The following is a 14381-nucleotide window of genomic DNA, read 5'->3' as shown; positions in this document are numbered from 1 at the left end:
CAGTAGCATACATAAAAAAGGTTCTATCCTTCTTTAACACCAATTGGCCGACCATGCCCAGGAGAAAGGCCTCTGGTTTCTTTAGGAAAGTGTATTTAAATACCTTTTTCATTTCATTATAAATCATCTCCCAGAAAGCCTTGATCCTTGGGCACGTCCACCAAAGGTGAAAGAATGTACCTTCAACCTCTTTACATTTCCAACATTTATTATCGGGCAAATGATAGATTTTTGCAAGCTTGACTGGGGTCATGTACCACCTATACATCATTTTCATAATATTCTCTCTTAAGGCATTACATGCCGTAAATTTCAAACCGGTGGTCCACAACCGTTCCCAGTCAGCGAACATAATATTATGACCAATATCTTGTGCCCATTTTATCATAGCAGATTTGACTGTTTCATCCTCAGTATTCCATTTCAGCAGCAAGTTATACATTCTCGACAATACCTTAGCCCTGGGTTCTAGTAATTCTGTTTCCAGCTTCGATTTTTCCACCTGGAAGCCATTTTTCCTGTCCAAATTATAGGCCTCTCTTATTTGAAAGTAATGTAACCAGTCACGCACCTTATCTTTAAGTTTCTCATAACTCTGCAATTTCCATTTATCTCCCTCCTGCTCCAAAATTTCACAATATTTTGGCCATTTAGATTCCATGTTAAGTTTTTTTAAGGCCTTAGCCTCCATTGGAGAGAGCCACCTTGGGGTTTTATTCTCCAAAAGATCTTTATATCTGACCCAGACATTAAACAGCGCTTTCCTGACAATATGGTTTTTGAACGACCTTTGTACTTTATCCTTGCCATACCACAAATATGCATGCCATCCAAAAGCATTATCATACCCTTCCAGATCAAGAATGTCTGTGTTCTCAAGAAGTAGCCATTCCTTCAGCCAGCAAAAAGCTGCCGCCTCATAATATAGTTTAAAGTCCGGCAGGGCAAACCCCCCTCTCTCCTTCACATCAGTAAGAATTTTATATTTAATTCTGGGCTTTTTGCCCTGCCAGACAAATCTAGAAATTTCTTTTTGCCACTTCTTGAAACAATCCATCTTGTCAATTATCTGTAGCGATTGGAACAGAAACAATAGTCTTGGCAATACATTCATTTTAATAACTGCTATTCTACCCAGTAAGGATAATTTTAAATTTGTCCATATTTCAAGATCTTTTTTCACTTCAGACCAACATTTTTCATAGTTATCCTTAAATAAATTAACATTCTTTGAAGTCATGTTCACCCCTAGGTATTTTGTTTTTTTCACCACTGTTAAACCTTTTTTGGGTACAAGGCTGCACATTGAATTTTACATGCATGGAATGAACAAATATGACTAGCCCTGTGTATAAACAGTAGATCAGTATTGGAACTGAAGAGTATGAGTCCAAATCTCTCCGCAGCCATAATGCTCAGTATGTGACCTTGGGCAATTTAATATAATTCAGTCCTGCCAGATTTAAAGTGTTAAAAGTTCGGAGACTTCCGGAGGCGGCGCGAACGGCAATGGCTGCCCTCTCCTAATCGGGAGAGGGAAGCTCCGCTGAGAACGGGTCGTCCGCTGCGGCGAAGCGGAGACCCATTTTGGAAAACCACAGGTGACAGAAGCCTGTGGTCTCGGGACCCGGCGGGCGCCAGGAGCAGTCCCCAAAACGTTGAAGGAACCCCGTAAGGGGCTCCGGATCGTGGAGGGGGTTGCGGCGCTGTGGGTCGTTCCGTAGTCAACGGAGCGAAGCCGCGTTGCTGCTGCCGGTGGGCGCTGACCTTTCTTCCTAAAACTTCTGATTCGGAAAGCAACAATCCGTGACTAATAAGGATTTTACAAAATTTTGAGACCTAAAAACATTGAATTTGGCTGAAAGCGGAGTGACGAAAAATAGGAAGTCCGTCTTCCGCCGACACTGAACTTCAAAGCAAAGAGCTGGAGGAGTGGAGGCAAAGAGCGAACTTTTAACTTAACTGATCTGGGCACCCGTGGAAATTATTTCTAAGCAGAATAAGGACTTTAAGTAATTGATTATATGACTTCTATTTGGACTCTGATACCTTTCTTCCATTTGGATTACAATTTAAGCAAAAAACCCAGGTGCTGGAACTGCCTGAGCAACTGAGCAGTCAGTCTGCAGGGTTGGATATTTTGAACTTAAACTTTGAAACAATCTGAGGGAGTTTGGACTGGCTACTTTGAAGCACCTTTCGGAACACCAGTAAGCACTGTCTGAAATATTGTGGCTTTTTAAATGCTAACTCTGCTAAAACCTACCTTAATGAAGGTTCCTGGACATTAAATTAGACTTTATTAATTTTATTGGAATTGATTTCTTCCCTAAAGACATTTTAAGCTCCCCCTAGAGGATTTGGGATTTACAGCAGTGACATTGTTTTACTTTCCTTTTCCCGGCCTCCTGTTTGACTGTTACCATCTGGGCCGTTGTTTTCTCATGGGAACAACTCAGCTTGACCTTGATTCTTAGATAACTCTGGAATGAGTGGTGCAAGAAAAAAGGGACCGAGAACCAGACAAACAACTTTAACAACTTTAACCGCAGCCTCTCAAGCACGTAGATCATCTGTGCCTACTCTGCCTACTTTGCCTATTTTGACTTCTGAGGAAGAAGCTGCTTCTCTGCCACGGGCAGGGGAGGGAGAAACTGAGGAATTACAATTGGAAGAGATGGCCTCAGGAGCAACTGGCTCTATTTTAGAGAAAATTCTTGAAAAATTGGAATCTTTGGATAAAAAAGTTGATCAGCAAACAGCTAAAATTGATCAAAACACAGAATGTTTAAATAGATTAACTGGACAAGTCGCACAGAATGTACAAGCAATTAGAGAACTGAAGGAGACTGCAGGTGAAAATCGGAAATTGGCTGAGGATACCAGCCAAAGACTGGGAAATTTAGAAAAAGAGGTAAGACCACTCAGCAAACAAGTAGGTGAACACCAGACCTATCTTTCCATGATAGAACTGCGGAACAGGGAGACCAATTTAAGGATAAGGTCGGTACCAGAAGTGGAAGAAGGCAACCTAGCTGAGTTTTTGACTAAAGAATTTTCCAAGTTTTGGAACCTAGAAGAAAAAGATCTTAAAATCATATCTGCCTTCAGGCTTGGAAGACTTATAAAGAAAGAGAAGCCCAGAGACTGTTTAATAACATTGAGATCAAAGGAGGAAAGGGATAAGATTTTGGGCCTGCATTACGGAAAGTCACTGGATATTTTGGACAAAAAAATTGAAATTTACAAGGATATTCCTAAACAACTGTTGGACCTTAGATCTGATTATTTGGAACTAGCAAGACTGTTGAGGAGCAACTCAATCATCTTCAGGTGGGATTTTCCTCAAGGATTATCTTTCACTTTTAGAGGGAAGAAGATTAAAATCAGAACACTGGAAGATAGAGATAAGTTTCTGATTGCCTACGGAGAGGACCTTCAAAAAGGACTTGAACTACCTTCGGGGCCTGGAGCACCAGGGGTGCCTGCACCCTCGGATCCTGAAGATCCAGCAAACAAGGTACCACCCCTGGAAAAATAACCAGATTTATTCAGGATGTCTCTGCAACTTCTGAGCTGGAATATAAATGGCTGCAACATCCCGGAAAAAAGGAGGAAAATATTTCATATATTAAAAAAGGAACAACTGGACATTATTTGCTTACAAGAAACACATGTGACTAGGCTCCACAGAAAAGTATTAATAAATAAAAGACTTGGCCAGGAATTTATATCTTCAGACAAAGTAAAGAAGAGAGGCGTGGTGATATATGCAAAAGAGAGCCTGTCACCTAAATTTTTATTTAAAGATGAACATGGAAGAATTCTGGCAATCGAAATACAACATCAAGGAGAAAAGATTCTGATATTAGGAAGTTATGCACCAAATGAAGGGAAATCGGAATTTTTCAAGAAGTTGCATGAGACCATGCTGGATTATCTGGACTATGACAACATCATTATGATGGGAGACATGAACGGGGTCGTGTCAACTAACATGGATAAGTCACAAAGCCAAAATGTTACAAAAGACGGCAGACTACCAAAGACCTTTTTTGAATTGACAGACAATATGGACTGGATTGACATTTGGAGAACGAAGAACCCCTTGGGAAAAGAAGGAACATTTTTCTCTGAAGCCCAGCTGACTTGGACAAGAATCGACCAAATATGGATAACTAGAGGTCTGGCACCCAAGGTCAGAAAGGTGGAAATCTGCCCAAAAACCTGCTCCGACCATAATGCACTGAAAATGGACATGATACTATTACCAACCGGCTCCTTTAGATGGAAGATGAATGACAATTTGTTTAGAGATCAGGAGACTATTAAGAAGGCCCAGAAAGCTTTGAAAGACTATTTTGAGATAAATATGAACACTACGGTGGAAAAAAGAATTATTTGGGACGCAAGTAAAGCTGTAATGAGGGGATTCTTGATACAACAGAATGCTGTAAGGAAGAGGACACAAAACGACAGAAAAGATAAGATTTTGGAGAAAATAAAAGAACTAGAGAAGAAGTTAAGATTAAACCCGAAGTCACAGCCGATCTTGAGAGAAATCAAACTCCATCAAGCACAATATTCTAAACTGATAAATCAGGAAATAGAGTGGAAGATTAAATTAATGAAACAAAAAACTTTTGAATCGGCAAATAAATGTGGGAAACTGCTAGCTTGGCAGTTGAAGAAGAGACAAAAATTAAATACAGTTACAAATTTGGAAATTGAAGGAAGAAATATTCAGAACCCCACGGAGATTAGAAAGTGTTTTCAGAAATATTTCAAAAAATTATATACTCAAGGGCCGCAGGACGAGGTTGAGATTAAACAATTTTTGGAGAAAAATGGACTTAAAAAACTGTCACAAGAAAATAGATCACTCCTGAACAGTAAAATAACACCCCAAGAGATTGAAAAAGCCATTCAGAACATGAAATTGGGCAAATCTCCAGGGCCAGATGGGCTAACCTCCAAGTATTATAAGACATTAAAAGACTACTTGATACAACCACTGACGGAGGTTAGCAATGAAATTATGGAGGGGAGGAGGGCGCCGGATTCGTGGAAGGAAGCATTCATCACATTGATACCCAAATCGGATTCTGAAAAGACACAACTCAAGAACTACCGTCCCATCTCCCTTTTAAATGTGGATTACAAAATATTTGCAGATGTCCTGGCAAGTAGACTTAAAAAAGTTTTAAATGAAGTAATTCACAAAGACCAGGCAGGCTTTCTCCCAGGTAGACACATGTTTGCTAATACAAGGAACATTATTGACATCTTGGAACTTTTGCAAACAGACATAAATACAAAAGCAGTGCTAATTTTCATAGATGCGGAGAAAGCCTTTGATAATATCTCTTGGAAATTTATGAAGGGAAACTTAAAAGAAATGGGGGTGGGTCGGGGTTTTGAGAATGGGATTGATGCAATATATTCAGAACAAAAGGCTAAATTGATAGTGGTTACAGAAGAGTTTAAAATTGAAAAAGGAACACGACAAGGCTGCCCGATTTCCCCTTTGTTATTTATATCGGTTCTGGAGGTGCTCTTGAATATGATTAGATTAGATTAGATTGGTGGAAGGGATTCAGGTCGGAGCGAAACAATATAAACTTAAAGCTTTTGCAGATGACCTAGTTTTGACCCTGCAGGAGCCAGAATCTAGTACAATAAGAGTATTACAATTGATTCAAGATTTTGGTCGGGTGGCGGGATTCAAACTAAATAAACAGAAAACTAAGGTGCTGGGAAAAAATCTGACAGATACAGAGTCGGAACGGTTTCAGAGAGAAACAGAACTAACTGTGGTTAAAAAAGTAAAGTACCTAGGGGTAAACATAACAGCAAAGAATCTGAGTCTATTTAAGGATAATTATGAAAAATGTTGGTTTGAAATTAAGAGAGACTTGGATAGTTGGACAAAATTGAAGCTTTCTTTGTTAGGCCAAATTGCTGCTGTTAAGATGAATGTATTGCCAAAGATGTTGTTTTTGTTTCAAACATTGCAGATTGTGGACAAGACGGAGTGCTTCCGGAAGTGGCAGAGAGATATATCTAAATTTGTCTGGTAGGGCAAAAAGCCCAGAATTAAGTTTAAGATACTAACTGATGCGAAAGAAAGAGGGGGCTTTGCCCTGCCAGACTTAAAGCTATACTATGAAGCCACAGCTTTCTGCTGGCTAAAAGACTGGCTACTTCTCGAAGACACTGATGTACTGGACCTGGAAGGTTTTAACAACGCTTTTGGTTGGCATGCATACTTATGGTATGACAAGGTTAAGATCAATAAGGTCTTTAAGAACCATATTGTCAGGAAAGCAGTATTTAATGTCTGGACAAAATACAAAGACTTATTGGAAAATAAAACTCCAAGGTGGCTTTCACCGCTGGAAGCTAAGGCCCGAAAAAGACCCAATATGGAGGCCAAATGGCCAAAATATTGGGAAATATTAGAAAAAGATGGAGACAATTGGAAATTGCAGAGTTTGGAGAAAATGAAGGATAAAGTGCGAGACTGGTTACATTACGCTCAGATTAAAGAAGTCTTTAAAAATGATTAAAAGGTAGGGTTCCAGGTAGAGAAATCGAAGTTGGAAACAGAATTGTTAGAACCAAAGACTAAGGTATTATCAAGAATGTATAACTTGCTGTTAAAATGGAATACACAAGACGAAATGGTTAAATCGGTTATGATAAAGTGGGCTCAGGACATTGGGTATAATATTATGTTTGAGGACTGGGAAAGGTTGTGGACCACTGGGCTGAACTTCACTGCATGTAATGCTCTGAAGGAAAATGTAATGAAAATGATATATAGATGGTACATGACCCCAGTTAAACTTGCCAAAATATACCATTTGTCTGATGATAAATGTTGGAAATGTAAAGAACATGAAGGAACATTCTTTCACCTCTGGTGGACCTGCCCTAAAGTGAAGGCCTTCTGGGAAATGATATATAATGAGTTGAAAAAGGTATTTAAGTATACCTTCACTAAGAAACCAGAGGCCTTCCTTCTGGGTATTGTCGGCCAGAAGGTGCTAAAGAAGGACCGAACATTTTTTATGTATGCAACAACGGCAGCAAGGATACTCATCGCTAAGAGCTGGAAAACTCAAGATCTACCCACACTGGAAGAGTGGCAGATGCAGCTGATGGATTATATGCAACTGGCCGAGATGACTGGTAGAATCCGAGACCTGGGAGAGGAGAGGGTTGAGGAAGACTGGAGGAAATTCAAGATTTATCTACAAAAATATTGTAATTTGGTTGAATGTTAAGAAGGATGCTAGATCATAAATAACTGCCCACCACTGAATTAGATCTGAAGTTGACGATAAGTGAGATTAAGGAAAATACAAACTTTTTGGAGAATTGCTAGATTTTATTTAAATGAGCGGAGATAAGATTGCAAACAAGTGGGTAATTTGCTTGGAAAAACTTTTTGTAACGATGCAAGTGCGAGCGGGAGACACGAGGGAGTCCAAAGAAGTGACGAAATTATGTTATGATATAAGTAATGTTGTTTAATATTTATGCATTTGTATTCAAAAATTTTTAATAAATATGTATATAAAAAAATAAAAATAAAGTGTTAAAAGGTCAAAATGGGACCATCCCTTCCAGGGATGCCAAATTAGATAATATTGGGGGAGCTCGTGTAAGCGCCATCACACATAATCGACCACAAGACATATGGAAACCATTTGAATGGCAGTGCCCATCAACTTTAGGAGGCCCTGACCCCCTCAAATATTTTAGTGGGCCCCACAAAAGGATCCCAGCCCCTAGGAGTTGGCCCCTATGATCCCTTCTTAACTAGGGTTGCCATATTTCAAAGTGAAGATCCAGACAGAAAAGTTGAGCTTTTCTCTCTTTTTTGGCCAAAGTTGTTGAGCTTTTAAAGCTATTTTTTTTGGGGGGGGGGGGCGGGGGACAGCACTGCTGACAGCCCAATACAAAATGTGGCAATTGTCACTCCCTGGAGCAGAAGTCTATTTGCAAATGCAGTTTACTAAAATGCAAAGGCCTTGTACTCTCTTCCTGATAGAGATCAGGAACAGAAACAGCTGTTCAGTGAACTCTGAAAACACGTGAGTTTTTGTTTCAACAATGCTTCAATATAGCAACAGCCCATGCTACGTGAGGGCCTCACCTGAGGAAGAGCTAATGAAAGAAATATTGCAACAAGGAGCTGGTACAAACACAGCTCCAGGCTCTGTTAACAAACAAACATCCTCATCCACACACCCAGATGTGAGCATGTGCAACAGCTCTTTAGACCTTGGCTAATGGCATGTCCCACCAGCTGCATTCATAAAACAGGAGATTTGAGCCACAATCTCATAACCCACTTACCTAAGAATAAACCCCCTTAAACGCAGTGGGACTTGCTTCTCAGTAGACAAGGACAGGATCACAATGTGTGTTACTATTGATTCATGAAAGACCTTTTACTTATATCTCAAGGGGATTTACAAACAAGCCATTTGAACAGCTAAAAGTAGTTTTTAGAAAGGTACAGCAGAATTGAAGATATGTAGGTTTCAAAAAAATAATACAAAGTGAACCCCTTGTCATCTAGCCGAAAAAGCTTGCTGAAATAAAAATATCCGTGTGTATGGAAAGTGCAAATAATGAAGTGTAACCTTTTCATGCAAACAAATGCCTAAGTTCTCTCTTCTGAAGGAAGTTCTGAATCCAACCAACCCACAAATTACCGTATTTTTCGCTCTATAAGACGCACCAGATCACAAGACGCACCTAGTTTTGGGAGGAGGAAAACAAGAAAAAAAATATTCTGAATCTCAGAAGCCAGAACAGCAAGAGAGATTGCTGCACAGTGAAAGCAGCAATCCCTCTTGCTGTTCTGGCTTCTGTGATAGCTGCACAGCTTGCATTCGCTCCATAAGACGCACACACATTTCCCCTTACTTTTTAGGAGAGAAAAAGTGAGTCTTATAGAGCAAAAAATACGCTATTCACTCAGTGGGATCTGGGATTATGCTTGCGTGAGTAGCCAAGTCAGAAGCCTTTCCTGTACTAGCATTAGGCTTCACACATTACATGAGTGGCGTGTGAGGAGACCACACTACAGTAGCATTGATGCCAACTGGGTAACATTAGAAGAGGCCGTTGGCAGAGCATGCGGAACTGGAACGATGAGCACACCAGTGGTATGGCTGCAGATGGTGAAAAAGCCCAGGTGAAAAAGAAACCAGGCTTCACATCCTTCCTTCAAATCTGCAGCTCACAAAATGTCAGCTTCATGCCTCCAGATTGAGCATAACCAACCCCATCTACAGAAGCAGTTCTGGCAATCTCTTACAGTGGTGCCTCGCAAGACGAAATTAATCCGTTCCGTGAGGTTCTTCGTATAGCGGTTTTTTCGTCTTGTGAAGCAAGCCCATTGACAGCTTAGCGGATTAGCGCTATTAGCGGTTTAGCGGCTTTTAGCGGATCAGCTGATAAGCGGCTTAGGGCTTAGGAAAGGGGGGGGGGAAAGGGGGGGAAACCCGCAGGAACTCGCAAGACATTTTCGTCTTGCGAAGCAAGCCCATAGGGAAATTCGTTTTGCGAAGCGCCTCCAAAACGGAAAACCCTTTCGTCTAGCGGGTTTTCCGCCTTGCGAGGCATTCATCTTGCGGGGCACCACTGTACTACCATTTAAAGCAGGGGTTGGCAAACTACGGCCCCCGGGCTGGATCATGCCCACCTGGGTCCTAAATCTGGCCCGCGCCGTGAAGTCGGAAACCGCCGCAGAGACTCCCGGCAGTGGCGACGGGAGGAAGAGGCTGAGCGATGGCAGCTCTGCCTCTCAAACGCCACACCTGGTTTACCTCAGCGGCATTTGATTGGCAGAGACGTCACCGTGCTGAGGTAAACCTGGTGTGGCGTTTGATTGGTAGAGCCGCCACTGGGCTTCTTCCTCCCATCACCGGCAGAGCTGCCGCTGCTCAGCCTCTTCCTCCTGTAGTCGCTCGGCCTCTTCCTCCTGTCCTCATCCCCACCCTGGTGCTCCTGTGGGCCAGAGAGCGGAGCGGACAAGCTCGCTCTGCCTACCCATGAGAAGCAGCAGTGGCAGCCCCCGGGAAGGTAAGCACAGTGGCTGGGGGTGGTGGGAGGACTACTTGCCCCCCCCCTCACCTCTTATTCCAGCTCCCCCCCCTCCCCGGCCCACCGCTAAAAAAATTTGCCGACCCCTGATTTGAAGAGTTGCACTTGCCAGGAAATTAATTTTTTTTTTTTGGTCTTGTCTTGCGGTTCAGGTACATAATTGTGAAATAAGGAACAATGTAACTCCCCCAACAATGCAGAACATGAGACCATGGCCTTTTCACAGCTTCCCTTTCCCCATCATGGGGGCCAACCATCTCTAAGACTCCCACATTCTCTCATTCTGCCAAGGGTGGGATGAAATCTTATCTGCTCCCAATTATTCTGAAATCCAGAGAGGATTTTTTTTTTTGCATGTTGCCATCTTGATAGTGACGCCTCTTTCAAGTTCTGCAAGTCAGATGACCAGTTCTTGGATTACAACATCCAAGCAAGTGTCCTGTGGGGTTATGCTTTGAGCAAACATCCCTGAAACGTTTGGCATGGCCACCTGAACAGAGTTTGTAAAAGTGCCCTTTTAGCAGAGTTCAGCTGTCTTGACTTCTACAGTGCCTTTTGAGCTCAGGGTGCAGGACTAGATGAGTCGCTGGCCTGATTCAGCAGGCTCTCCTTATGTTCTTCCCTTGGTGTTTAGGGATAAAACAGCAGCAGAGGCTATGCACCTCTTTATAGGAAACAATGCCAGTAGAAAATGGAAAAACAGCAGAACACCATTCACCTTAAGTTATTCAACTTGCCTATGGAAACAAGGAAGGCAAAATAATACTTAGAGTGGGGTAAGTAGAAACGAAGTGCTAAAAACAGCTATAGAAAAAGAAGACTATATTGCTTACAGGTGCCTAAACGCAGCTAAACACCACTTCTTTACTCATGGTTTCTTTAGTGTTGGAGAGACAGCAGGTGCCACAATGGTCAGAACCCCATCGAATGCTATATAACTTTTAGGGCACACCAGCACAGTCAGTTTAAACTCGATAGCTCCACTGGCACAGAGTCTCAGTCCTGAAAACCTCTTGTATCTCTCTACTTTCTTCATAAGCCTATTCCTGTAACTCTTGCAAACTTTTGGAGTGATTTACTTATCTTGCTTTTCTTTGTGACTCTCCAGAGTATTTGTTTCCAGAAATCCCAAGGTATCTGGAAGGCACTCCTGCTCACCCATCTTGGTTCTGAGGCTTCTAGCATCAATATATCAACATGTTCTCTCTCTCTCTCTCTCTCTCTCTCTCTCTCTCTCTCTCTCTCTCTCTGTTTTCTTCCTTGTTATCCCCTCCCCACAATGCTACTTCTGTCCCTAGGGCTCAGGTAAATGGCAATCTAGCTTCTGTGAAGGAGCCGTTGTCAAACATTCCTTATCTGAGTCATTGAAATGTTTGTGAACATCCTTCCACCATCACCCCAGCTCAGTGAACAGAGGTTACAAACGCAATACAGATATTTCCCCCACCTCCAGCATTGGAGAGTTGTAAAAATAAGGAAGGGAAGGTGTTTCAGCCACGTTTACATGGACCCAATTGAGTGCACTCATCTAAAGGAATTAAAATGGTTGACCGCACATCCATCTCTCTCAGTAGGCAAGGTGAAGAACATGGAACAACAGCAACAACACATTTCAAATTAACTCTACCCTACAATAAGGGTATGGCCATTTTCAGCTCTGTAACAGGAACTTTTCTTCAGAATGAACTGCATTTTCGAAGCCAAATAAAAAACTAACCACTTTTTTGCCTTCTAGCTTTCTCTGGCGTAAACTTGGGATTCCACTAGTTTGCAGCTTTCCTGTCTCAACATCCCAGCCAGCTCTGGTAGCTGCAGCCAATTAATACTTCCTAAATGCTACCGGTTGTGTGGCACACAAATGTGTATTACACAGGGAATTTCATAGTACTTTAGTGAAATCTGTCACATTACACGCTTCAGATATTTGTGACTCACCTGCCTGCAGGAGGAAATGAAGGCCAAGCAAGCACGGCGCTTGAAGAATGATCAGGATTTTCCGTTCCCTGGCTATGCTGACCGGATCATTTTGTTAAGCATCTCTCGGGAGTGTTTTCATTTTCAGGAAATCTATGGGGATGTTTCTTCAAAATATAGTTGGGGGCTGCATTTATAATCCTCTGAATGAATAGACGAGAAAGTTGTTCACAGCAAGAAGCTAAACTGAAAATCTATTGTGACTCTGTGGGTCACAGCTCATCCACACAATTTTCAATACCTAACTTTAATGCACATATAGGCGACCTGTAAATATCAACAGATAATCAAAATCACCAAGTTCATCCAAAATGTAGTTGCTCATTTTTAAAGGGATTGTAGGACTAGTTAGAATTGTCCCATTTAGAAGAATTTATGGGGCAGTAATTTTAGAAAACTGGCTATTTTAGTGCCCTACCCAAAAAATATGTCTGTAGGGTTGGAAAGGCAAAACACTGCACATACACACTGTATGAAGTCGCAGGGAATAACTGGTCTTGTGACCCTCTTCACTATTAGCTTGGAGAGCAATTCCAAAGCCTGCAATTTCTACAGCAACCAGTCTCCCACTAAGAAGCTAGACCGGGAGTGGGGAACCTATGGCTCTCTGAATGTGGCTGGACCCAACTCCCATCAGTCCCAGTCAGCAAGGTGAACTGTGAGGGATGATGGGAATTGTAACATCTGGAGGGCCATAGGTTTCCTATCCCTTTCTAGGCAGTCCATGGGACACACAAATAGGGACTCACATTTGCTGCAATAGGGAAATAGGGACTCACATTTGCTGGGAAATAGGGATTCATATTTGCTGGGAAATAGGGACTCACATTTGCTGGGAGCAATAACTTTCACCTAGAAATCACTTTGCCTGCCGTTGCTTCCCATCTAAAAATATATGTAACTAAGTTACGTGGGAGTATAAAGCGAGATGAGTGCCGCAACCCCAGTGTCGGCCACGACTGGACCTAACGGTCAGGGGTACCTTTACCTTTTTACCATGTGTGCAACAAAAGTTTGCGAGAACCTGAACATTTCGGTAGTAAAAGTATGATCTCAAGAAAAAAAAGTATTGCTAAGATCTTGCTCATTTAATACAAATTGTTCCCTTTCTTGCCTGTCAACTGTGTAAGGCGTGTTCCAGGATGTGTCTAACATGTGCTTTGGGCTCCCTAGAGGAAAAGCTAGCTCCTTATTCTTGGCACAAATTTTGACAAGCTTCCAACTGAGATTAAAGCGTGTAATGGCTTACACTGCTCCTTTAAGCACTGCCTCTACAGCTCTTTGAAGCAATTTCTATGTACGCTGGTTCTCACCCACTGGAGGATCTTGAGTTAATAGTTTTATGGATGTTATCAGCTGAAGCTTTATAACAGATTGTGAACTTTTTGACAAGTATTATAAACTGTCCTTTCCTATAAATGAGGCAAAGACTAACTAGTTAACATTGCCTCCTTGCTCCTGACTCAAAGTCACACTTGCAACCCAGCTCTTGCTACTTTTTAAGAAAAGGCTGTTCATAAAAACTTCACCCAGTCGTAATGATTAAAGTCTGCCTGGGTTATGTAGCCTGTGAGAGCAGCCCTGGTTCTGTGGCTTTTCTCAATTTAAAAAAAAGCAGGTTCAGGTTTGATTCAGACAACCATGTTACCCAACAGTAATTTACATGTAACTACTTGATACTGGTTACCTTAGCCCAGGCATAGGCAAACTCGGCCCTCCAGATGCTTTGGGACTACAACTCCCATGATCCCTAGCTAACAGGACCAGTGGTCAAGGATGATGGGAATTGTAGTCTCAAAACATCTGGAGGGCAGAGTTTGCCTATGCCTGCCTTAGCCCACATAGAAAGACCAAAGTATGGGTGATTTCTCTTAAATAGGAGTAAGTTCTTCAATGGGATAGCTCAGTCAGGAGAGTATGAGAATCCTTAATCTCAGTGCTGTGGGTTCGAGCCCCACGTTGGGCAAAAGATTGCTGCACTGCAGGGAGTTGGGCTAGATGGCTCTGGTAATCTATTCCAGCTCTACAATTCTATAATTAAATAAATAAATAAATAAATAAATAAATAAATAAATAATTCTGGGCGACTTCCAACAAAACACTAAAATACAATAACCTATTAAACATTAAAAGCTTCCCTAAACAGGGCTGCCTTTAGATGTCTTCTAAAAGTTTGGTAGTTATTTTTCTCTTTGACATCTGGTGGGAGGGCGTTCCACAGGGCGGGCGCCACTACCGAGAAGGTCCTTTGTCTGGTTCCTTGTAGCTTCACTTCTCACAGT

The sequence above is a fragment of the Podarcis cretensis genome, assembly GCF_951804945.1.
Source record: "Podarcis cretensis genome assembly, chromosome: 2".
Lineage (NCBI taxonomy): Eukaryota > Metazoa > Chordata > Lepidosauria > Squamata > Lacertidae > Podarcis > Podarcis cretensis.
The sequence above is the reverse complement of the archived record's forward strand: the minus strand, read 5'-3'. Positions refer to the sequence as shown.